Source organism: Mustela nigripes, chromosome 14, assembly GCF_022355385.1.
Source record: "Mustela nigripes isolate SB6536 chromosome 14, MUSNIG.SB6536, whole genome shotgun sequence".
Taxonomy (NCBI): Eukaryota; Metazoa; Chordata; class Mammalia; order Carnivora; family Mustelidae; genus Mustela; species Mustela nigripes.
Window position 1 is genome coordinate 53105626 of NC_081570.1, and position 24565 is coordinate 53130190.

Genomic DNA, 24565 nt, shown 5'->3' on the forward strand with positions numbered 1-24565 from the left:
AATAATATATGACGTAGAGTAAGTTCAGTAGATATTTGCTAAAGTATAATTCAGAAAAAGAAAAAAGATGAAAACAATGGAATCACATAGGATGTCCAGTAAATGTCCAGTTGAAAACCTTCTGGACTAATATTATTGAAGGAACACTGTCCAGAAGGTTGATGTTTCTATCATTCATTTTATGAGAGGATCAGTACTGCCCTAAAATTATTGCTTGAGACACACCTTGATGTTGATTTGGAGAACTTCCTTGGCTCATTCCTGTTAAGACACGAGGTTCATCTTCCTTAAAGACTTCAACTCTCTTAAGATGTCCACTCTGCCCTTAGCCCAACTGTCCCATAGCTGAGCAGTAAAGGTGGTTTAGGAGTACTCCAGATCTAAGTTTGAGTTTCAGCTCAGCTTTGCCACTTAGCAGCTATAGACCCCAGGCAAGCTCCTAAATTAATCCTCAGTTTCCTCATATATAAAATGGTAATAAGTAGTATCATTCAATGATTATGAAGATCAAGTAAAAAGGGATATGCACACTCACTGTTTCAACTACATATGATGCATGGATTGCCCTCACTTTTCTAGTCACTAACTGGGGAGCATATATTATTAGTTTAGGTGCTTCAAGAAGCAAGTACGACAGGATTAGATAAGCAAGAGATTTATTGGGAAAATATCTGTAAAAGGAGAGAAAGCAAGAGAAGGAGAGGGAAGCAACCCAACCATGTTGCAGCTCCAATATCTGTGGAAGGAAAGTAGAGGAATGGGAAGAAGGGATAGATAGAGGCTATTTCCAAGAAAAATGTCAGGGAAGCCCCTTGGGAGTCCTCAGGCCAAGTGGTTGCCGCTCACATAGTATGCTTGCCATGCTCAGTCGTGGGCATGGGAAGCCCAGTTCCCACACAAACATGGTAATGGATCACACAGAAGAGCTGGAACTCTCCGTCAGCCATGCTCCCTGCAGGAGGACATCTGAGCCGTACAGTTTCATGGTGGCTACATTCTACCCATCACACTGCTCAGGTCTGCATCTGTAGTAGTTTCAGGGAGTAGGACCTCCACAGGTCTGTGGACCCGTCTTTCTGCAGGCAAATATAGAAAAGGTGGTTAATGATGCAAACAATGGCCAGGTCACTAGTGTTGGTCTCAGAGCCACAGCTGGTTCACGTCCTCTCCTTTTTCTGTCCCTTCTTTTTGTTTGTTCGTTTGTTTTCTCTTCTGTCCGTTCTAAATTCCTCTCATGCCTAGCTATTAGTCTGGCAGGTCCTGCTGGCTTACCTGGTGAAGTGACCCAAGTCTTCCTTCTGGAGGGATCTGAGCCTTTTGCAGTCACACCCTTCCCAGGCCAGGAGCGCTGAACACTTCCAGTCATAGTTCCGATGGGGTAAGTGAGTGCCTGAATAGGCCCCAATGGTTCTCCTGGGTTCCACCCATGTTTCTCCCTAGCTGCATGTATAAAAGGAACTCTACCTCCTGCTGTTGAAGAGGGATTTTCCCTGCCATAAATGGTTGACTCTTTTTCCCTTGCTGGTCCCTGGAGACAAGGAATCCAAAGGGCCTTGGTGACAGCTATAATTCATAAACCCAAAAGACTCTTGTTACATCCCCTGGCAAGGGCCCAGGACCTCTAACACTCGAAGAGACCAGAATGTGGACAAAGTTTCCCAGTAAGCCATTAGGAGTGAGGGTAAATGGTGCCACGCCTGCTCTGATTCCTTGGTTCCTGGATCCAGTTACCCTCCTAAGTGTGGACACACAATCATACAGAGGTCTCAGCTTTAAAGCGTATCCTACAGGAAGACAACCCGTTCTCTCAGAGAGTTTCCTCTAATCTGTCATTTCAAGTGTGCCTTTCCAAGGCCTCCAGCATTCTACAAGGTCTGCTGCTCTAGATGGTGTCATATGGGATATATATGGCCAGAGGATCACGTGATCCCAGGCCCCCTCTTTCTTAGATTTTATGTAGTACCTTTGTTGTCTGCACACTTGACCCTTGGGACACCATGAGCTGTTAATCCTGTTTATCCTGTTATTCCATAATTCCTACAGGCCGAGCCCCTGTGGCCACCCCTCTATCTCTACTGGTGATTATGGTACCATGGCCTCATGGCTTCTGATAGGTAAGCACTTCCAGCTAGTCTCTGTTCTTTAGAAAAAGCCCCCTCATGCCCGTGGCTATTAAGGAGCCCAGCTCTGAGACCACTCTCCTCCTTTAATCCCAGACCTTCAGAAGTGACTTCTTAGTGACTCTGCTACTTCTCTTGGCAGTACATTCTTAACAGTCTTGGTGAATGGTATGTCCTTTGGGTCTCCCATGAAACGTAATTGTCTCATGGGGCTTCTGGTCTGACATGATATTTTAACTCTACGTGCCCCTTTCCTCAACTTCTTAATCCTTCCTCTGCCTTCTGCTGGGGCAACTCAGGCATCTCCACTTCACCCAGGTTTGGCCATCCCTTTTTCCAGGCGTCTAAGCAGCCATCCAGTGTATTCCGAGGTGAGTTTGCCTCATCCTCTCAGGTCCTTGTTAGGATGTTAAATGCTGTGTCCTGAAAAAGAGCTCTTAGGTCTGAGCTCCAGATAATTATAATTCTCTCCGGCAAGGTTACTTATCATTTGTGTAACTGATTATATTTCCCCTGTTGATTGTTAGGAAGCTCAGAATCCAATTTTAGTCGTACTTTTTTTTTTTTTTAATGATTTAGTTATTTATTTGAGAGAGAGCACATGGAGCAGGGGGAGGGGCAGAGGGGGAGACAGAGAATCTCAAGCAGACTCTAAGCTCAGCGTGGAGCTAGATGGAAGCTCATCTCACGACCCTGAGATCATGACCTGAGCCGAAACCAAGAGTCAGATGACTGAGCCACCCAGGTGCCCCCAGTCATACATGTTTTATATACAGGAATTATATATCTTACGTACTATCTTTGGAACAGCTTCAACTTTCTGCTCACTTCATACTGACTCTTTCTATGGCATTTATTCAACACACTATCTGCCCAGTACTGTGCTAAGTGCATATATATTATCTTGTTCAGTCTTGGCCTTCCTTACTGTGGGATCTTGGGCAAGATACCAAATTTCTATACGATTGTATTTTTTCACCTGTGAGGAAAATCCTAACATCCACTTGATAGGGTTATCATGAGGATGAATAATCATGAGGATGAATAATCTAATAACTAATATCATTAGTTATTAGAAGACACTCAAGTTTTTTTATTAAAAAAGTCCAAATATCTGATATAATTATAAGACATCAATGTAGTAATTTCTGAAAAGATGAACATCCATTTATCATAAAAGCACTCAATATACAGAGTATTACTAATCTTATTTATTATGGCTTAATCTAACAGAAGGCTTTTGTGGTCATGTAATTAATAGCACTGTATAACGGAATCAATAAAACTATTATAATGAATGTTCATACAGAAGTGTTCATTTATGGGATATATATATATATATAATATTATATATACATAGGATAAATGAGATGATGGCCCCACTGGAAGGCAGTGAACCCAAGGATTTTTTTACTTCAAAATCTGTCCCATTTTTTAGGAATATCAGATTGCTTTGGACTGACTTACTAGCTCTAATAATGGGCTTATTCTACCCCAGGGACTTAGTATACTGCATTAATAATGAAAACACATTTTGACAGCCAACCTTAGAGTCTGGAAAGGCCACTGGATCATAAAGCATGGGACCTAACTGCCCAGTGAGCTCTGTGACCAACCAAGGAAGCACAAGGCTGTCTGTTTAACCTCTCTGAGCTCATACTTCTCTTCAGTTAGAGCACATGATTTTATGACATCTGTCAACATCAAAATTCTGTGCATCTTCATTTTTTAAGCTCACAGTATCCTTTTAAAAGTGACTGGCCAATAAATCATATTTGCATTTGGAGTGGAAAACCTAAATTACATGCTTAAGAGCAATAGAAAAATCAATTTTAGTTTAACGAGAATTAAATTTCATTTCTCCCCAAGTTCTAATTTTCTGTTTTTTTGGCAACAGAGTAATATCTAGGACTCATAGATTCTCAGAGGTCAATTCAACTCAGTTCAACAACATTTATTCAGTACCAGTGTATGCCAAGTACATACGAAACTCTTAAGTTTCTGGGACTATGATGCAAGATACCCATGATCAGTAACAATCAACTCAGTAACTATGTGTGTAGGATACACACTCAGCCTGTAGCAAGGGTTGTCCTGAGACTGTGGTATAGAGAAGAAAAGGCAAAACATCCCTCTGAAAAATAAACAATCAAGTTTCAAATGGTTGACACAGAAGGGAAATGGCATAAGATTTCAGAGACAGGAAATGTCCCTGAAAATCCAGGTAGACTTCTTGGAGGGTGAGATGTGACTTGAACCTTGAAGGATACCAAAAAACAAAGAGGTGGAAAGTGGTAAGCCTACTTAGATGGTATTTATATCCTTCCCAGAATTTTTAGGATTAGGCTTATTTTTAGAGGTGAAATACATGTGTGTGTTGACTTTACTCAATTTTAGGTATCACGACAGCAGAAACCACACATAATATTTATAGACTTCAGCACGACAGATGTTTACGTTGTGCCTACTGTATGTCAAGTACAGTACTGGGTAAGCTTTGGAGGGGAGGGAAAGGTAAAGAAGGAAAGAGAAAGAAATCAGAGATATAACTAGGAAATCAGCTGAGGCCCCTTTGCCTCTCAAAGATCTGGGTAAACTTGGTTTGAACCCCCAACCCTTAATCTGGCCTGTGGAAGTCTACAGCCCTTCCCAGAGCTGGATGACATCCAAAAGGACACTTTCACTTCCTCACACCTAATCTGTTCTGCACAATGTGGAAATGAAACTCCGTCCCTTCCCGGTTTTCCCATCAAGACACTCACACAAATGTGCCTTGCTTCGATTGTCATTGCTGGAGACGCGGGGAATGGCAGGGAGAAATCACAGCTGCTCTCTCCCTTTTCCCTCTGCCCTCCCTCCTCTCTTTGCCTCACTCTCTCCATCCCAGACCACCCCCAAGAATTGTACATTCTCCCTGTAGTACCCACAGCAAGTGCCCCACCCCCACCCCTAGCATCCAGGTCCTCAGGTTCCAACATTCTGCCTCAAGCTCTCCAACAGATTCTATTATACCCAATTTTCCACACATAGATGCGTCTAGCCCCAGGAGGAATTTTGGCACCAACTATTAAGAGATGGTGATATTCTCCCCACCTTGTTACAAAGAGAAAGATATGGGTGACTCTTAGAGAGTTTGACTCCCAAAGTTGCAATGGGATTACAAAAGCAAGAGAGAGGGCAGGAGGGGGTTATGGCGGGTTCCTTGACCTCTTCCAACTGGTCTCTCTCCCCCACACATTCATACAGCAGGTCCTATGTGCATCACTTTTGGGGAACCTGTTTCTGCTGCCTTCTATTGCTATCTCTCCTTCCATCTGTCCCTGTGTCATGTTTCTGACCAGGAATTTTGTGGCTCCAAGATAGCAGCATTTCTGTTTTCACCCCAAAACTCTCATGAGTCATGGGCCTCCCTGATGGGTCTGGGAGGTCCTGCTTGCGGGAGCTGTATAATTTGCCTAGTTTCACAATACCTTCCCCAGATTTTCTCCCAAAATATCATATATCAGGAATTTGTTTCAATTAAAATAAATTAACAGGGGCACCTGGGTAGCTCAGTGGGTTGAGCCTCTGCCTTAGACTCAGGTCGTGATTTCGGGGTCCTAGGATCGAGCTCCGAGTTGGGCTCTCTGTTCTCAGCGGGGAGCCTGCTTCCCCCTCTCTCTCTGCCTGCCCCTCAGCCAACTTGTGATCTCTCTCTGTCAAATAAATAAATAAAATCTTCAAAAATAAATTAATTAATTAACATTATCTCTAAGGATGCCTTTAATATGTAACCAATTAGCTTGAGATGGCTGGAGATGTCCATTTGTGTTACACCGAGGAGGAACCGAAAAGGACCAAGGTGTACTAAGGTACCCTAGGCGCCAGCGACCTGCTGCCCTTCTCACAATCATCTCTTCAGGTGAGATGAGGTTATTTGCCAAAGGTCACACACTTCAGAGCAGACACTAGAAGCTTAACGCAAGAATATCTGGGTTCCAAGTTCCTGCTCTTTGCACTACATCACATTGCTAAAATAATAATGCTCCTTTAGGATCATTTGAATTTTCATTTTTAAAAAGAAGAGCAGTTATTTGATGGGATACAAACGAAAGACCTCCCTAATGTTAGAGTCCTGGAGTTGTAGAAAGAAAAGTGACTCCTTGACCTTGAACCAGTGGTTTCACCTTTCTGAGCTTCAGGTTACGCATTTGTACACACAGTTTTACAGAGATGACATCAACACTAACTTAAATTACATATATATCTATTTATTATATAGTTAATTTAACATCTTAATCTAACACTGTCTGGCAAGTAGAACTCCTGCTTCCTTTTGCAGAACATAAAATGGGAGTTGACAGCTCTGACAGTTCATTTAGTTGGGCAGCTGTTTTTAATTGGGCTAACATATTACATTATTTGGAGGGGCATTAGCTGAGTTCTACATGAGCAGATTAATCATTAATTCAACATCACCCAGAAGCAGCCACAGAACTTGGAGGTAAGCTGGCATCAGCATCATAGAAAGCCCTCCTCTACAACCACTATGACTGACCCCTACAGGAGGTGCTTTCAGATTGTTGCTATCAGCCCAAGTAGGAGGTAAGAGGGTTTGAGGTATTTGCATTATAAAACGTGGGGAAGGGGCACCTGGGTGGCTCAGTGGGTTAAAGCCTCTGCCTTCAGCTCGGTCATGATCCCAGGGTCCTGGGATTGAGCCCCGCATCGGGGCTCTCTGCTCGGCAGGGAGCCTGCTGCCCCCCCCCCGCCCGCCTCTCTGCCTACTTGTGATCTCTGTCAAATAAATAAATAAAATCTTAAAAAAAAAAAAAAGTGGGAAAGTTTTGGAGGCTTGTTTGGGGAGATGGATCCAGTCTTCCTAGTCCCTCATACACCAAGAGCCTACTGGCTCATGTTTCTAGGAGCACAGTCTTGACTGTGAATTGGAACTGGGTCTTTGAATCAGAACTCTGCCTATTCCTAGATGTGAGACTTTGGGTTTAAAATCTGTTTTCTCATCATAAAATGGGGATGATTACATTTTCTGTCTTCTAAGGTTGTTGTGAAAATAAAGTTACAGAATGAATTTAAAGCATTTAAATTATAGTCTGTGGCACATTGGAAGCCCTAAAAAGAGTTGGTTATTATTTTATTAGCAGGGACCAGGGCCTTAGAGCCCTAAGATGCAAGGCAATAGAAGGGGAAAGGAAAGGCTCCCTGTTGCTGGAGGATCAAGTTCAGTGTCACAGTAAAGCATACAAAGTCTGTCATAGTCTGGCCCCAAACTCATTACCCTTTGGTCACCTGCACATACTCCGCATGTTTTTTGCTCTGCAAAAAACCTCCTCAGTGACCCGAGAGAAGCAGGATCCATTCTTTGGTTTCACAGAGTACTTCGCATATACTTTTGTACTTTTCCTTCTCATACCTTATTCCCACTATTCATTTGCCTACCTGTCTCCATTCTATCAACCACATCCCAGGCTGTGAATTTATGGAGTCCAGGACAATATATCATCTTTGTATTTGCAGCCATTCCATAAATCTTGGGTGGATGAATGATGGGTGGGTGGATGGATAGATGATTGGATGGATAAGCAACATGGGAAAACACAGTGACTTGGTCAAGGGATTAAGACCAGGTACCCGGGATAGAAGGTAAGTGTTTGCTTGACAGATTTTCTTAAGCCCAAGTGTAGAGGACATGCCATTTGCAGAATCATTTGCCTAATAGGGGTGGTTGGGTAATCTGTATGTGTCTTTCAGGGAAGCATTTCTGGCTGGTAGCTCCTGGCAGGGCCAGTATCAAGCAGAACATGTTAGCAACCAGGGAGCCAAGGCCTCTAAGTCCTCCTGCTGTCTTCAAGGTCAATATGTTAAGCAGGTAGGAGCAACAGGCCCTTCCAGGTGTGGTCAGTTGCCAGTGGGGCAAACAGACTCATTGGCAAGGCCCATTGTCCCTGTGATTATGTTCACTGTAAACAATGATGCAAGATCTAAAGATAGAAAGTGGGTATGAGATGCGATTCCCACAGAGGATAGACCATCTGAGGCTAACATTTCAAAGTACCTGGAATATAAAACATTTCAGAACATAAGGCAATACAAAGGGAGGTTATATATCTTGACTTTTCAGGAATCATCCTATTTTCATTTTATTTTTTTCTCGTTAAAGGCAAATGAAAATGATACTTATTGATTAATCACTAATTATGTACTTTACACTTTTTTTTTTGAAGAAGTGATGCGCTCAAGTCAACTCCCACTGGCAAATGAGAACAGACCGTGTGCATGTCTCCTCAACTCCAGATTAGATGATTTCACACTGGAGCCTTAAATGAAAGACCTGGATGAGCACCACATGTGCCAGCTGCTCTTTGCTGACTGGACCAAAGCTGCAGCCAAAGCTAGAGGAACTAAGGAATGAATATTGCACTTGCTTCAAGCTCTGGTACATGGAGGAAAGAACCTCTGCAGCTTCAGACTACAGCTAGTGCTTCATGAATAAGAGATGATCTGGGACCAGCTACCACTCCGGAAGTGCTGCTCTTGCCCATGAGCCAGTATGTCTGCCTGTCCAACCTGGAACCCAGGGCCACTCCAGTGAGTACTGCTTCACCTTCTGTTGGCCAGGCTCTGGCAACATGCAGAGCCCAGACATCATTGCACCCTGTCTGTATTCAGTATCCCCTGCAATTATTGTTTAACACTGTGGCCAAGTTGAACCTGGCTTCCTCATGCCCTGGTTGCCCAGCAGGGTGGAACTGACGGGTCCCTCTTGGGAGCAGAGTTCTGTTTCAGGTGGGCCACAGCTGGCCAGGGCAAGTTCCTACCTGGCTCTCATTCATCCCTGTCCCTGCTTCATGACTCCTTATCCCTCCTTCTGTCCTTTTCCTTCTCCTCTGCCATATACACACACTACAGGGCTAAGGCTGCCAGCACCTTGCTCAACCCACCTCTCCCTGCAGTGGACCACAGTCTGGAAATAAGCATAAATGTATAGGCATCCCAGGGGCCAAGAGCTACCCCAGCCACAGCCCTGGGCCTTTGCCTGCCACTGTCACTGTCTCTCAGAGCTAGGCTTCTGCAGCACCCAAAACTACATGAGGCCCATAACAACAAAAATTCCAGGGTGTGGGGTTGTGATTAGAGGGAGGGATGCTGGGATGAAAGGCTGCCTCCTATTCTAGGGCCCCGGCAGTCCCCAGTGAGCCAGGAGTTTGGCTCTCTGAAGTGGGAAGAGGGTGCTGGCTCAGGGCTCTGAGGGCTGGCATGTAGGCCATCTTGAAAACACAGCATTTTCCTCTAACACACCCAAACATTCAGGCAGCTTGGGAGTTCCAAGCTGTCAGCTTGGCAGAGTCTTATTTACCACAAAAAGGGAATTTAGACAGGGGAGGGGGAAACTGGGCTCCCATTTGGGGCCACCAACCCTAATGGCAGAGTTCTACCCCCTCCTCTTGCCTTGGCCCCCAGTGTGGGGGAGATTTTGGACACTACCTCTTGTCTGAGAGACATTCTTTGTGGTTTCCACATTGCCTTTAGATAATAACTGTTAGCTATCAGCTTTTTAGAAGATTTTTTTATAAGCAGAAAAAAAGTTGAAGTAAAATTTTGCTAATGTTTTTAAAAAGTGAAAAGACAACCCACAAAACGGGACAGAATATTTGCAAGTCATGTATCTGATAAGGATTTAATATCCAAAATATGTAAGAATTCCTACAGCTTAACCTAAAAAACTCAATTAAAAAATAAACAAAGTACTTGAATAGACATTTATCCAAAGAAGATATACAAATGGCCAGTAAGTGCATTAAAAATGCTCTGTATCATTAGTCATTTGGAAATACAACTTAAAACCGCAGTGAGATACCACGTCGTATCTACAAGGATGGCTATAAAAATGAAAATGGAAATAATAAGTGTTGGCAAAGGATATGGAGAGATTGGAACCCTCATCTCCTGATGGTGGGAATGTAAATTGGTGCTGTCCCTGTGGAAAAAAGTTTGGCAGTTCCTCAAGAAGTTAAACATAGAATTGCCCTATGACTGAGCAATTCCACTCCTGGTATACACCCAAAAGAATTGAAAAAAGGACTCAAATAGGCACTTGTAAGCCAGTGTTCATTGCAGCTTTATTCACAATAGCCAGAAGGTAGAAACAATCCAAGTGTCCATCAACAAACAAATGGATAAACAAAATGTGGTAGATACATATAATTAAGGTACTCAGCCATAAAAAGGAATGAAGTTCTGTCTGATACATGCTATCACATGGATGAATCTGGAAAGTCAGACACAAAGGGGCAGATATTGTATGAAATATAAGAATATAGGAAATATCGAGAATAGACAAATTCATAGAGACAAAAGTGCATTTAGTGTTTATCAGGGGCTGAAGGAAGAGGGAATAGGAAATTTTGGCTTGATGGGTACAGAGTTTCTGTTTGGGGTGATGGAAAATATTTAGAAATAGATCATGGTGGTGGTTACACCACATTTTCAATAATTAATGCCACTGAGTTGTACACTTTAAAAATGGCTAAAATGGCACTTTTTATGTTATATATATTTCACTACAATTAAAAAAAAAACTAATTAGACTGTTCTTGTCAACCGTCCACTGAATTTTCCAACATCTTTTCTGCCTCTTTTGAGCCCAGTGACCTAATGTTGCCTACTTCTCTCCCAATTGTTTTTTCCTCCATGTTGTACATTTGGCAACACCTGTGGAGAAGTGTGCACCAACCAGCCCTTCGTGCCAGCCAACCCCCACCGCCCTGACAGAAAGTGCTGATCTAGAACACTGGGTATCAGGGAAAGAACTTTAAAAGGAGTACAAAAATATGTTGGTAGTGTAAATATGTATGGATAAAAAGTACACTGAATAAAAGTTCTAGAAAGCACAGTAAACCACACTGGATAGCTCTAGAAACTTATGCAGAGAGATGAGCTTTTTTCCTGGATCACCTCCCTGGGTAATTTGGAGAACAAAGCTAAGGCATCTCAACCTCCTGGGGTAGATTGTCCCTCCAAATATTAGGCCACAACAACTGGATCTCTTTAAAAGATTTAGACCAGCCCTTATTGTGCTAATCCTTTAATGTCCTCTGTATTTACACTCTGTTATTTTGTTTTTGCTAGGTTTGGCAAAATGTCTGCTTGACTACCTGGTCTTTTCACGGTTATCTTGAAGCTCCAGGGTGTTTTTCCATGGGCCAGAACTTTGCTTTATAAAGTAAGAGCTTTCAACGTAATAGATCCCCGGTCTCTGTTCTATCTCCCAGGTCTGCCAACAAGTCAAGGAAGAGGGAACTCCAATTGCTTTTTTTTGCTTTAGAGGCCTAAATGTATTTTTTAGGTACATTTGTAAAAAGTCTGGTTTTTAAATCTTAGGGTAAAATTGTATACAATGGTGGTTAAGAATTGAGGCACTGGTGTCCTCAGATGTTCAACTCTGGCTCTGCCCCTACTGTGTGCGCCTTGAAAAAGTCTGCCCTGTACAGTGGAGGGTAATAACACCTAGCTCAGACAATTATGGTGAGGTCTAAATGAGGGAAAGTACGCTCGAGAGGTACCTCATACAGTTGTCAACACAGACTTGGTATTCAAAGTGAACTCCTTAGTTACATAATTTGTTGTAGAACATCCATGAAAGTCCACAGGCGTCCTTCATGCAATTTTCCCCAATGAACAGCCCACAATCTCTCCTTTCTCTACATTCTGAAAACACTTAATGAAAATAAAATTGATGCTGTAGCCTTTTCCTCAAACTTTGGCCTAAATCAGGCACCTGGGTGGCTTGGTTGGTTAAGCGCCTGCCCCCGACTCAGGTCATGAGCCCAGGGTCTTGGGATTGAGCCCCAGATTGGGCTTTCTGCTCAACCAGGAGTCTGCTTCTCCCTCTACCCCTCCTTCTGATCTCTCTCTCATCCTCTCTCCTCTCACTCACTCTCTCAAATAAATCTTTTGAAATAATAAACTTTTAGTCCTCTGAGAGGAGGTAGCAATGCTGTGCACTCTTACCACCCTTAGAACCTGATGAGATGGGCTCTGAAGAAATACTTGTGAAATTGAAGGACTGAGAAGCAGTTGGGGTCTCTACAGAAAGCACTGGACTTGCTGCCGTAAGATTTAGGTGCTTGTCCTGGTTTTCCTATGTGCAAGCTTTCTGACACTGGGTGAGAAACTTGAAGGCAACTCTGATAATTGGCCTCTGCTGGGTGTAACAGGAGGCCCAACTGCCTTCAATGGACAGTCTGCACCCCCCTCCCACCAAATTCATATGTTGAAAACTAAACCCCCAACAGGAAGGTATCAGAAGAGGAGACTTTGGGAAGGTGATCAGGTCACAAGGGTGGACCACTGTTTCTACCACGTGAACACACAACAAGAGGCTGGCCTTTTGCTACCCAGAAGAGGGTTCTCATTAGAACCCGAGCAGGTTGGCACCTCAATCTCAGCCTCTCAGCCTCTAGAACTGTGAGAGATAAATTTCTACTGTTGACAAGCCACCCAAGCAATACCTACAAAGTCTGAGACCAACCTACTCCCAGGACAGAATTGCTATGAGATTCAAACATGACCCCATATATGTGAATGTGCTCGCTGATTCCCACGGTGCTGCAAACGTTACCCTATCCGGATTCCTGCACTGTTCTTTTAAATCTACATAAATAACCCAGGTCTCCTACTGCTGTCTATTCTAGACTGCTGATAAATCCGCTTTGGTTCTGGAGTTAGAAAGGGGTAGAAGAGGAGATAAAAGAACTTGTGGGGTGTCAATCACTTATAATGAAGCTATTCTCAACCAATTAACAAGTTACACCTAAAATTAAAGCCCATTTGCGTTCTACTGCACGGATTGGGAGATTGATAGATTTTTAATGGTAAGCTCTTTAAATACATAAAGGCTTATGCTCTAAACTCCCATTAGCAATAATGCAAGCTATGCCTGTTAGGCCCTGGGAGAGATGAGAGTTGAATGTGATCCATAATCTATCTTACTTAATGTCATCAGTTTTCCTACAGCCCCTTCAAACAATCAGACGCCAGTGAAATGCCCTAAGTGGAACTAATAGCATTGATTTAGGAGAATACAGATGGTCTACTTCAATGACGCTTTTCAACGTGAGATACATGTTTAAGATCCTTTAAAATCTTGATGTACCTGTGCACATTTATTTTTTGTTCATTAAAGGAGAAAGGCAGGGACTCCTGGGTGGCTTAGTCGGTTAAGCGTCTGCCTTCAGCTCAAGTTGTGATCCCAGGGTCCTGGGATCAAGTCCTCTGTTGGACTGACTCCTTGCTCAGCAGGGAGCCTGCTTCTTTCTCTACCTCTGCCTGCCACTCTGACTGCTTGTGCTCTCCCTCTCTCTCTCACAAATAAATAAATAAAATCTTAAAAAAAAAAAAGTTTAAAGGAGAAAGACAATCCTTTAATGATGAGAAAGTAATAAAAAAGGCTAATATATATAAATATATCAGTTTAAATATTTCCCCTAACACTTGGATTCCCCCCCCCCTTTTTTTATTATGTAAAAACTGATTATATTTCTTGAGCCTTTTATAAATGAGAAAACCTTCTGCCTTGCTTTTGGTTTATAAGAAATGAACAAACCAAAAGGAAAGGGACATTGAGCTCTTTTGTTTCCTTCAAAATAATCACTGAAGCCACCCTTCGGATAGTCTTGCAACTATGCCTGGTTGGAATTTTCCCAAGTACAGAAGCACAAATACTATTTCTCCCTTAGTCTTATACTACGTTCATTCAGTTATCAACTCCGGTCACAACTTCCTCTAAATATCAGATATATGCCCGTTTCCATCCAGTGCCATCACACCCACCCTGCCTGCAGCTCATTTATTTGTTTTGAAAGAGAGAGAGAGAAAAGAGTGAGACTGAGCCAGGGGAGAGGCAGAAGGAGAAGGAGAGAGAAAATCTCAGCCAGTGTCCCTGCTGAGCGCAGAGCCTAACACAAGCTCAATCTCACAACCCTCAGATCATGACCTTGGGATCACGATCTAAGCCAAAATCAAGAGTTGGACCCTTAATCAATGGAGCTACCCAGGCACCTCAATCTACAGCTCCTTTAAAGCAGACCCAGACTGAGCTAGTAAATTCGTGTGTGCTCCTCTTTCTTTAAATCTCTCGATACTTCAGTCCATCTCACATTCTATTATAGCACAGAATGTAAAAACTCTGTGAGGGCAAGGACTATGCCCTACATTTCCTTATATTGTAGGTACCAGTGGCCATATTTCCTGAACAAAAAAGTCTAGACACATGTACATTTATAAAGAAAAATAAAAAGAAATCAGAAATTGGGCATTTTTTCTCCAAATCTGAGGATATTGTGATCTAACTGATGCATTCTAGCAAAATGTATTCTACATTGTATACATAAACACACATTGGCTGATTGATGGGCTGACTGCTTAGCCTGTTTAGAACAACAGAGATTATAAACTGATAGCCTGAAGCCCATATATCACCCTTGGTGATTGTGTGTGTGTGTGTGTGTGTGTGTGTGTGTGTATGTGACACTTGAAAAACAAATAAGTTTCAGTTGTTTGCCAAAATTTAAAGATTGCTGATTCCACATAAAAATCAAGCTACTCTTGAGAAATCTGAAGATCTAAGAAGACTGGGTCATTAGAAATCAGCTTAGGCTATAAAGTCCACCCAAATGGGGAAATCTAATGAAACTGGAAACCTGAAGGGGGCCATACTTCCAGTGTAATGAGGAACAGGAGAAAAAGCTGCTGCACAGAGACAACAAGGAAAAACTTGCCTGTCTGGACCTTGGCACTTGGAGAAGGAGACACCTACATCTATCAAATTATAAATTACCAAAACCCAAATATTTATGTGTAGTTTTATTTTTACACAATGAAAGGATGTCACTTGGTAGAACTGTATCATTCTTGGTAGGACACAGTTCAAGATGTGTTTGTCTAAAATAGTTTGAAAAACAGAATATTCCAACTGATTAAACACTGATTAATTCTGAGTTATCATGCAACACTCTATACACATTATAATACCGAATTAGAATTAGAATATGAGATGATGAAAACAAAATTTACATTAACCATAACCTTTTCAAAATCATACCATCTTTTAAACCGTCACTTTTCCTTCATGGGTCAGGAATATCATTCCTACTGCTTTCCTGCACATCATAAGCATCGGTTTGTCAGCAAACAGACATTACATCCTCCCACCAGCTGGCCTGCCCCTCCCTCAGGACCGATGCTGTGGCTTTTTCTACAGCTCCATAAGCAACCTTATATCGTATATAGTCATTTTGTAAGTCTACTCCATCATTGGACGAAAAGTCTCTATGTAGCACAAAGATTGTGATTGTAACCTACACACTGAGCATTCAATACACATTTATATATCTCAAACTAATTTCCCCGACATGGGTGAGGGGTAAAACAAATAACTGTAGCAACTCTAATTGTTGTTTCATTTCAAGTAAAGTAAGCAAGAAAAGAAAAACTTAATAGATAACGATCTTTGATGAGAAATTTATGAAATGCTCACTTTGTGGCACACACCATGCTAAGTGCTTTTAAATTAGTTCTCAAAATTCTTAAAACAATCAATGAGCTATATGGTACTTAATGTACAGAGAGAAAACTGACAATTAGGGATTAAATCGTTAATTCAAGTATTTGCTGAGCACCTAACATAGGGCACACTAAACTGTATCAGTGGGGATATAGCAGAAAATCGACTCTCTGCCTTTTGTGGAACTTACGTTCTAATGGAATTTGCTAAGATCACATCCATAATATATCAGCCTTTCAGATTTATATATCACTTTAGGCATATAATAAGCTTCGACAATGTGAGTTCATCTCTGAAATGGGCCCATACCCACTACTGATAAAAATCTGAGACAGTGTTGGGGGGGTGCCTCGGTGGCATAGTCGGTTAAGCAGTTAAGCACCTGCTTTCAGCTCAGGTCATGATCCCGGGTGCTGGGAGTGAGCCCCAGGAAGCCCCACATTGGGCTCCCTGCTCAGTGGGGGAATCCAGTTCTCCCTCACCCTCCGCATCTCCCCCTACGTACGCTCGCACACGTGCTCTCTCTCTCTTTCTTCCTCTGTCAAATAAATCAATAAAATCTTTTAAAAATTTGTTCTGAAGAGCTGAGGCTCAGACCCTCACAACCTCTTTGAGATAAAAGTAACCCTCAAAGTCACTCTGCCTTTGCTGGCAGCTTTCAACCTTTACTGATCTGATCTCTAAACCACCAAGAAACAGAATATATTCTCAAGAGAAGATTTATAAATAATAAAAGGAATCGGACAGAAATAAGAAACTATGGGATTAAAGAAATGAAACAGAGTAAAGATCGCTCCAGATATTTTTCTGTCTTGCTTATAAGCCTCAATGAAGAGCAGGGTGAAGCCACAGTAGAACAGAGGTCAAAGCACAGAAGGGACTTTGGCCTCTTGGCCTCTAAGTGGGATGGGGAAGTTTGGGGAACGGTGAAACCTTCAGGCACCATCACAATTCACAAGGCAAAGCTGGGGCCCCTGGCTGCTGAGCCATTTTGAATTTTATTTACCCCTCTGGAGCCAGGAACATGACGAGCCACCCAGTTCAAAAACACAGAAAGAAAAAAAGGAGTAGTTTCAAGTCTGAAATTTTCGAATTTGCATCAGACACTTCCTGTCAAACACTGAAGCTGCTGGGATTAGACTCTGAGAGCTCCTCTCACTAGGCCTGTGCAATTTAATCATTAATCTTCATGGTTTTCATAACTAATCCCCAGTGATATGAGGGCATCTTCAGGGAAAGTTTCATTCAAATAAAACTGAAGTTGAACTCAAAGTGAACAGAAAAGTGGTTGTAGAAGCTACCTTCTAATTCTGGGTGGGCAGAAAATTGTCTTTTACTCTAATTTAAAGTAACATAGTGGGGCGCCTCGGTGGCTCAGTTGGTTAAGCATCTGCCTCCAGCTCAATCTTGGGGTCCTGAGAGCAAGCCCTGAGTGGGCTCCCTGCTCAGCTGGGAGTCTGCTACTCCCTCTCCTTTGCTCCTCCCCCACTCGTGCGTGCACCTGCATGAGTCCTCTCTCTAATGAATAAAACCTTTAAAATAAAGACATAAATAAATAAAATAAAATAACACAGAACAACTTTCTCCTCTACGACAGTATTACCTAAGAAATCTGAGGCAAAGTCACCAAACTATTTCTAAGTGCAAAGACTTGCAAACAGAGACCAACTGCAGCTTTGTATCCCTTGAAATCTACTCAAACACACCTCAGGAAGGGAGACCAACACAGCATGCACAACATGTACATGCACAATAGTACCAGTCGGACATTAGAAGCCTTTGACTGAGACAAGCAAACATGAACTACAAGTATGAAGAAAGACTGAGGAAACCAATCTGACTTCCTTTTCTTCTATGGCAGTCCAAATGACTAACTGAAGACACTCCAAGCTTACTATATTTGTGCTTACGGCAATTTAAAAACCAAGGTCTTCACCAAATAGCCTATACCTGGCCTTCAAAAAATATTTAATTTTTTTGGATGGGCTACAAGAACTAAATTGTCTACACAAAATCTGTACCATGGGGACCTGTTTTCAGCAGGTAAGCCTATTTACAACTAAGAACCTTTTGCTTTCATAACATTGTCCTGTTTTGTTTGAAGAAAATATTTGTCTTTTGATCATGTATATCCACACACATGGGTTCACAACCCAATTCACCCTACCTTTGTAGTTAAAAAAAAAAAAAAAAAGCAGACACAAAAACAACAAGCAGGGATATTCATTTGGTCCTGAGTAAACAGTTACCCCAGACAACTAATCAAAGTAAATACAAATGATCACTCAGTAAATGAACTTTAATCCATGCCTCAAAGAATTTCTAAAGATAAAACCCAAGGAATATGAGCTTAGAGTAAAAATCCACAAAACACACAAGTAAACAAGGCAAAGGAAATAAGAGCTAGCAGCAACAGCTGACGAAAATCAGACTTGCAAAATCCTTAGATATGGAATGGCAAGATACTGAATATAAAATAAAGAAGGTTTAATATTAATTCACCCAACAAATTTTTTTTTATTACCTTCTATTTGCCAGGTGTAATATTCTAAGCTCTGGGGACAAAGCAGCTAACAAAACAAATATCCCAGCTCTTCCAGCGGTTACATTTTAGAAGAGGGAGACTAGTAAAATATGTAGTATGGCAGGTGGGGGTTGGGAAGCTAGGAGAAAGATACAAAATACTATGGTAGAGGGTATCTCATTGTCCTTAGAGCCACATGAGGATTAGGTTTAGGTATGAAAGATGATCTGGGAATTCTGGACCTCTTGACATAAACAGAGACATAGGCAAAATGGGACTGCAATGCCAGATAGTGGCAGTAAGACCCTTAGAGGGGGTAGAGTCCCTTCTCAATAGCATACAGAGTCCCAGGCTTCCCTCTTCACTCCTGCCAAAGCTTATATAAGAGGTAGGGAAGGAATGATCTTAGCTGAAGCTCCGGTTACACAAGAGATCCCTCTCTTTTCCTGCTGATGAAGGCCTATAGGCCAGGGGACAGATTGGCTTACCTTTGAACCTTTGTTTCAAGAAATGAAAGCCAGCAAATATGAGCAAGAAATAAGAGACTATACAGAATTTTCCCACAGAACTTGTAAGAAGGAAAAAACGATAGAAATTAAAAACTAAAGTGTAAAAGGAGATTGGACACAACTGAAAAAAGAACTAGTGAACTAGAAGTCAAATCCTAAAAAATTATCTAAATGCAGATACAAAATATGAGAGATTACAAGACTTGGATGATAAAATTAGATGATCTAATATACCTGTAATCAAAATTCTCTGAGGAGTTAGCAAAAATGAGGGAAAGGAAACATTCAAAGAGATAATGGCTGAGAATTTTCCACAATCATTGAAAGTTATGATCTACCTGGCCATAGCAGGCATTTAAGTTTTGGACTCCTTATCTATAAGTAAAAGGTTTTCATTAAACCAGAAATATGTCTTTCATTGAACATTATACAATTTCTAAGGGGCCTTCATGTACTAAAATCTATGCTACATGTCTTCAGATTTATCAGTCTAGGATTTGTTTTCCTGATAGGAAACTGAAATAATCCCTTGCCATGCACTAGTATCAAGGCCACTACTACAGCACACTCTTCAGTGTGATGGACATGGTAGTTACTACTGCTGAATTTGGTTGATTCTCTGCAGTTTCCACTTCAACATTCTTGTGGGATATTTCCTTTGCAAATTTTCCTATTGTTTGTTTTTCTTCCCCCAAGGAATGATTCTGAGGGTCTACTGAAGACAGTGCTCTTCAGTAGGTTAAGTGGTAAGATCCAATTTCATCAGGAGGCTCCATAAATAATGATCTCTATTTGCTACATGGATAAGGTCAGAACCTTGTTAGCATGACAAAATAGGCAATTTTTTTTTTTTTTTTTGCATTGTCACTATTCTCCTTCCCAAGTCTACTCTCAGTACAAGCACACAAGACAACTCATAATTTTCCCAAATATATGAACATGTACCAGGCTCTTAGGTCACCACGTCTCTATTCAGAGAACACCTTTGATCCTTTCATTGTTCCTCCCTTCCATTTTCAATACTCCTCAGTAACTTCCTCCCACCTAAAAATCCACTGGTTTTAAAAAACTCAATTGGTTTTTCAAGAAATGGGCAGAAGACATGAACAGACATTTCTCCAAAGAAGACATGCAAATGGCCAACAGACATGCAAAAATGCTCAACATCAGGGAAATACAAATCAAAACCACAGTGAGATACCACCTCACATCAGTCAGAATGGCAAAAATTAACAACTCAGGAAATGACAAATGTTGGCGAGGATACAAGGAAAAGAGAACGCTCTCCTACTGTTGGTAGGAATACAAACTATCTGCAGCCACTCTAGAAAACAGTATGGAGGTTCCTTAAGAAGTTAAAAATGAGCTACCCCATGACCCAGCAATTGCACTACTAGGTATTTATCCAAAGGATAAAAACAGTGATTCAGAGGATCCCATGCACCCCAATGTTTATAGCAGCAAGGTTCACAATAGCCAAAGTATGGAAAGAACCTAGATGTCCATTGACAGATGAATAGATAAAGAGGTAGTTTATATATACAATGGGATATTAGTCAGCCATCAAAAAGAAGGAAATCTTGCCATTTGCAACAATGTGAATGGAACTAGAGAGTATTATGCTAAGCAAAATAAGTCAGAGAAAGACAAAGATATGACTTCACATACACGTGGAATTCAAGAAACAAAACATGAATGCACGGAAAAGGAAGAAAAAATAAAATAAGACAAAAACAGAGAGGGAGACAAACCATAAGAGACTCTTAACTACAGAAGCAAACTAAGGGTTGCAGGAGGGGAGGGGCTAAGGGGATGGGGTACGTGGGTGAAGGGCATTGAGGAGGATACTTGATCGAATGAGCACTGGGTGTTACATGCAAATGATGTATCACTAAATTGTACCTCTGAAACTAATAATATGTATATTAAATTGAATTTTTAAAAAATTCAACTGGTTTTTTATGACCCTCCTCAAACTGAGCATATGACTACCCAAAGCTTTCTCTGACATTTATGGCACCTTGTGCTATGAAGTATTCATCTCTGTATCAAGGCGTGTCTGGTATGTGATGGGTGTTCAGTAAATTCTTGGTGAATAAATGGTACAGGAAGTCTGGGAAAGCACTGGAGTGGGGAGGGGATGGTGCGGAGGGAATCAAACTTAAGAGGTTACTGTAGAACAATCTTTATCCCTAGACCCAGAAACACCACATCCAGGAAATTTACCTGTATAAATAATGGAGAATGTGCTCAGATTTAGCTACAAGGTTCACACTTCATTGCTGTTTCAATAGCAAAAACCTGGGCACAATTTTAATTCTTCAGTTGGACTTTAGCTAAATAAATGCACAATGGAATACTACATACCCATTCAAAACATATATGGAAAAAACATATATGGAAAATATTTAGTGGCATGTCATGATATTTCATTCAAGGAAAAAAGGCTGTTCAAGGGGAAAAGCAGTGTATTCGGCCTGCATTTATTCAATGCTCTACATTGAATTGCTAACAATGGTTTCCTGGGTGTGGGATTTCAATTGTTTTACCTTCTTTCTGGTTCTGGCGGGGAGGAAAATATAACTTGTGTACAATGAGTAGTAATTACTTTTGTGATTTAAAAAAGGAGGACCTTGTTTACAAAGGAGAGAGTCCTGTCCTTCTGTGGTCCAACTTCCCTTTGGAGGGAACTCTTCTCAGATGCCATTCATAGTCCCAGAATTCCAGGGTAAAAAGGGCTGTCTGGGTATTTTAGCCTCATTTCACAAAATAGAGGCATAGAAGGGGGAAACAGCTCCTCCAGTGCTCCATGATTTTAAATCCCAAACAGTTCCCAAGATTTGGCAATGTTAGAAAACTTGCATTGGCATGCTTCACTTTTCAAGATAAACTCCTCTCAAAATTCTGTGCTGACGCTGAAATCATTTACCATGGAAGGACTCTGTCCCATCCAGGAGAAAATGTGAAAGCCAACAGCATATTCCTTCCTACCCTAATATACTGAATGTGGACATTCCACAGTCAGAACCCCCCCACACAAACACCCCCAACCCCGGCTCCAGACACACACACACACACACACACACACACACACACACATACACACACACACACACACACACACAAAACTTTATCTTTCACTGGGCTGCAGCTCTTCTAAAAGGGCCCAGTCCCAGCCAGCAAAGAGGCCCAGGCCTGTAGAGCTGGTTCTAGGCCTGAGGTGCTAGGTCCCTTTCTAGCGGGTGGCAGACAGGACAGCTGCGAACCCGGTGACTTGACTTCCTCCTCCTTCCCGGAGGTCCCCGCCCACATCACTGTCGTCAGGTCTCCGAGGAAGTCACGTTCTGGCCTCAGAGCGTTCTGAGGGTTCTGGGAGGAAAAGGAAGGTGAGGTGTCAAGAGCCCTTGCACGCTTCCAAGAGAGAGGGCCCCTAGCTCGCCGTCTGTCACTAATTAGATGAAGGTAGGGGTAAGTGATTTTCCCGTTGAGTGAATTAAATCTTTCATCTGCCAGAGAGGGTACTGACCTAAAATGACTGCGTCCCCTCTCCAGTGTTAGAAGGGTGAGTGAGTTCCCAGATGTCCCTGGGAGCGCTGCAAAAAGAAAAGAGAATTAATATGCCTTGAGGATCGTCGGGATGCTGGCACCATGTAAACACGGTCTTCTTTAACCCTCCACCAGATCCTTCAGGTAAGGTGTCCCGGATCCCGATATACAGGTTGAAAGCAGAGGCAGAAGTTCTGCGAAATGCTTTCCAACCTGGTGCACTCCGTGATACACCCGGATAATAATATTTTCACGGCACCCTGGGGCAAAAGTGAGCACCCACCAGAAGCAAATTACCCCGCTGCCCCGTAAAGAGGGGCTCCTCCTCTCAGTGGACATGTCCCACGTGTTACCTATTGGCTGCTTGCTGGATTGAAAGCCGGGAGAGGCTGATCCGAGAGAAGTGGGACAAAGCTATGTCAAGACAAACCTGCATTTGCTTCGCAGCTCTGCCTTCTATTTGACTGAAAGCACGTAACCGGGTAGTTTGGGGAGCCTGTTTCCTCACCTCTAAGTGACGCTAATAATAGAACGCACGTCACTAGGCCTGTGACACGAGTGATGAACCAGACTGAAGGTTTATCAGCGAGCCCGCGCCCAGAGGGCGTCCCGCCTGGGCTCCCGGGGCTACCCCCAGCGCAGGCCCCGAGCAGGCGCGGCCTGGGGGCAGCGCGGGGGCGGGCGGGGAGGCGCCGGCGGCCGGGGAGGTTCCCGGCTTCCGCGCAGACTTCTTTGCCTACCCGGACGGCTGCGTCACCGTCCGAAAGCGCGAGCCGGCCGGCGGGGGCGGGGGCGCGGCGCCGCTGGAAGCCCGGGGCTTCTAACCGAAAGTAGGAGCCCGGACTTCCCCGCCGCGGTCGCCGCGCCGAATCTGCGCCGCCCCTCCTCCCCACCGCGTCGCCGGGGGCCGCAGGGGAGCCGCCGCCGCCGTTCCCGCTCGCGTCCCCGCCCCCTCGGCCCGCGGTCCCCGGCGGCGTCCCGGGAAGGGCGCGGGGGCGGGCTCTGGCGCTGCGCTGCGCTGCCCGCACGCGGGGCTCGGCTCGCAGCCTCTGCAACGAAGCGAGGCTTTCTTGGCCCGGGCTTGGGGCCATCCGGATCCCCGCCGTCCTGGCCGCGCCGTCGCGCCTCGGGGTTCCCGAGGGAGGGAAAAGAGTTGGCACCGCGGCAGCCTCCCCCGCTTCTTTCCATCCCGGCCGCCCGCCCGACGCGCCCCATTGCACAATTCCTGCCGTGGAATTGCCGCGTGACTCGGACGGAGCCCAGAAATGTTTCCCAGGTTGCCTCCGCGGGGAGAGGAGCGGCTGGGTTTCCCACTCTGACCCCAGGCGCCCTTTAAATTGTATTTCTCCGGGTGACTGGGTAGCCTTTACCAGGCAGAGCGTGCCCTTTCCAAAGAAAGAACAGCTCACCAGCCCGCCGGTACGTCTGCTCTAGGTCGATTGCAGCCGACACGTTTATTTTCCCCGTGTATATTTTCAGACAGAAAAAGTGTTTCCGTCTATTTGGGCAAGAATTCAGGAGCTGGTTTTAAAGGAGGACAAGAAGTGAATGCTTCAAGGCGTGGAGACCCAAACAACCGTTCAAATCCCTCCTTCAGTTGTTCATTCAGCCCCTATCTTTGAGCTCTCCAAGAATCGGCGGTGTTAGCACTGGTGGTGCATAGAGGGTACTGAAATTGGAGGGATTTGAATGGCTGTCTGTAGACCAAAGCTTTCATTTTGCAGAGGAGGAAATTTAGAGGTTTAAGTGACTTGCCCAGGGTTACCTAACTAATTAATGTGGAAGGCAGGAATAGAATTTGTCTCTCGTTTCAGCTTGAAATACTTCGTAATTAAGAGATGGGTGTACTCTTCCCTCTGTAGGAAAATAAAATGCCTTCTGCGGTAATCTCTGCAAATCCTTAGTCTGCACCCTTTTCCTACTCATCTAAAACAAAGAACAAAGCAACAACTTCCAAACACAATACGAGTATATGATAGGGTGAACTTGGCAATGCCAAAGAAAGATGATTGCAAGGCATTTTTTTTAACTTGTCCCCATAAGTTAATCACAAAATAGGCAAATAATAACAACAATAATAATAAAGAAAAAGAAAAAAACAATAGTTCTTCTCCAGAATGGTATGGAAAGTACCATTTGCCACTAGCCTTACTTTTCTAAGTACAATGTTTGGTGTTTTGCACGGGAACTGCTAGACTTATGAGTAACTGTCAGGGCTGCTCTGAGACTGGTCAGATATTTTGCTCAAGCTCAGAATAGATTTGTAGCTCATCTTTCAGAATAGACAAGCTGCAATCTGTGAGAA

The 24565-nt window shown here is 43.1% G+C and overlaps 1 long non-coding RNA gene across 1 annotated transcript; it reads right to left on the reverse strand.

The window, feature by feature from the left end:
• Nucleotides 1-668: 668 nt before the first annotated feature.
• Nucleotides 669-22928, reverse strand: LOC132001865 (uncharacterized). Its single transcript, XR_009399702.1, has 3 exons — nucleotides 22769-22928; nucleotides 22241-22307; nucleotides 669-1076 (listed from the first exon to the last, which is right to left on the reverse strand). It is a non-coding gene; the product is annotated as an uncharacterized LOC132001865 (long non-coding RNA).
• Between the last annotated feature and the right edge of the window lie 1637 nt (nucleotides 22929-24565).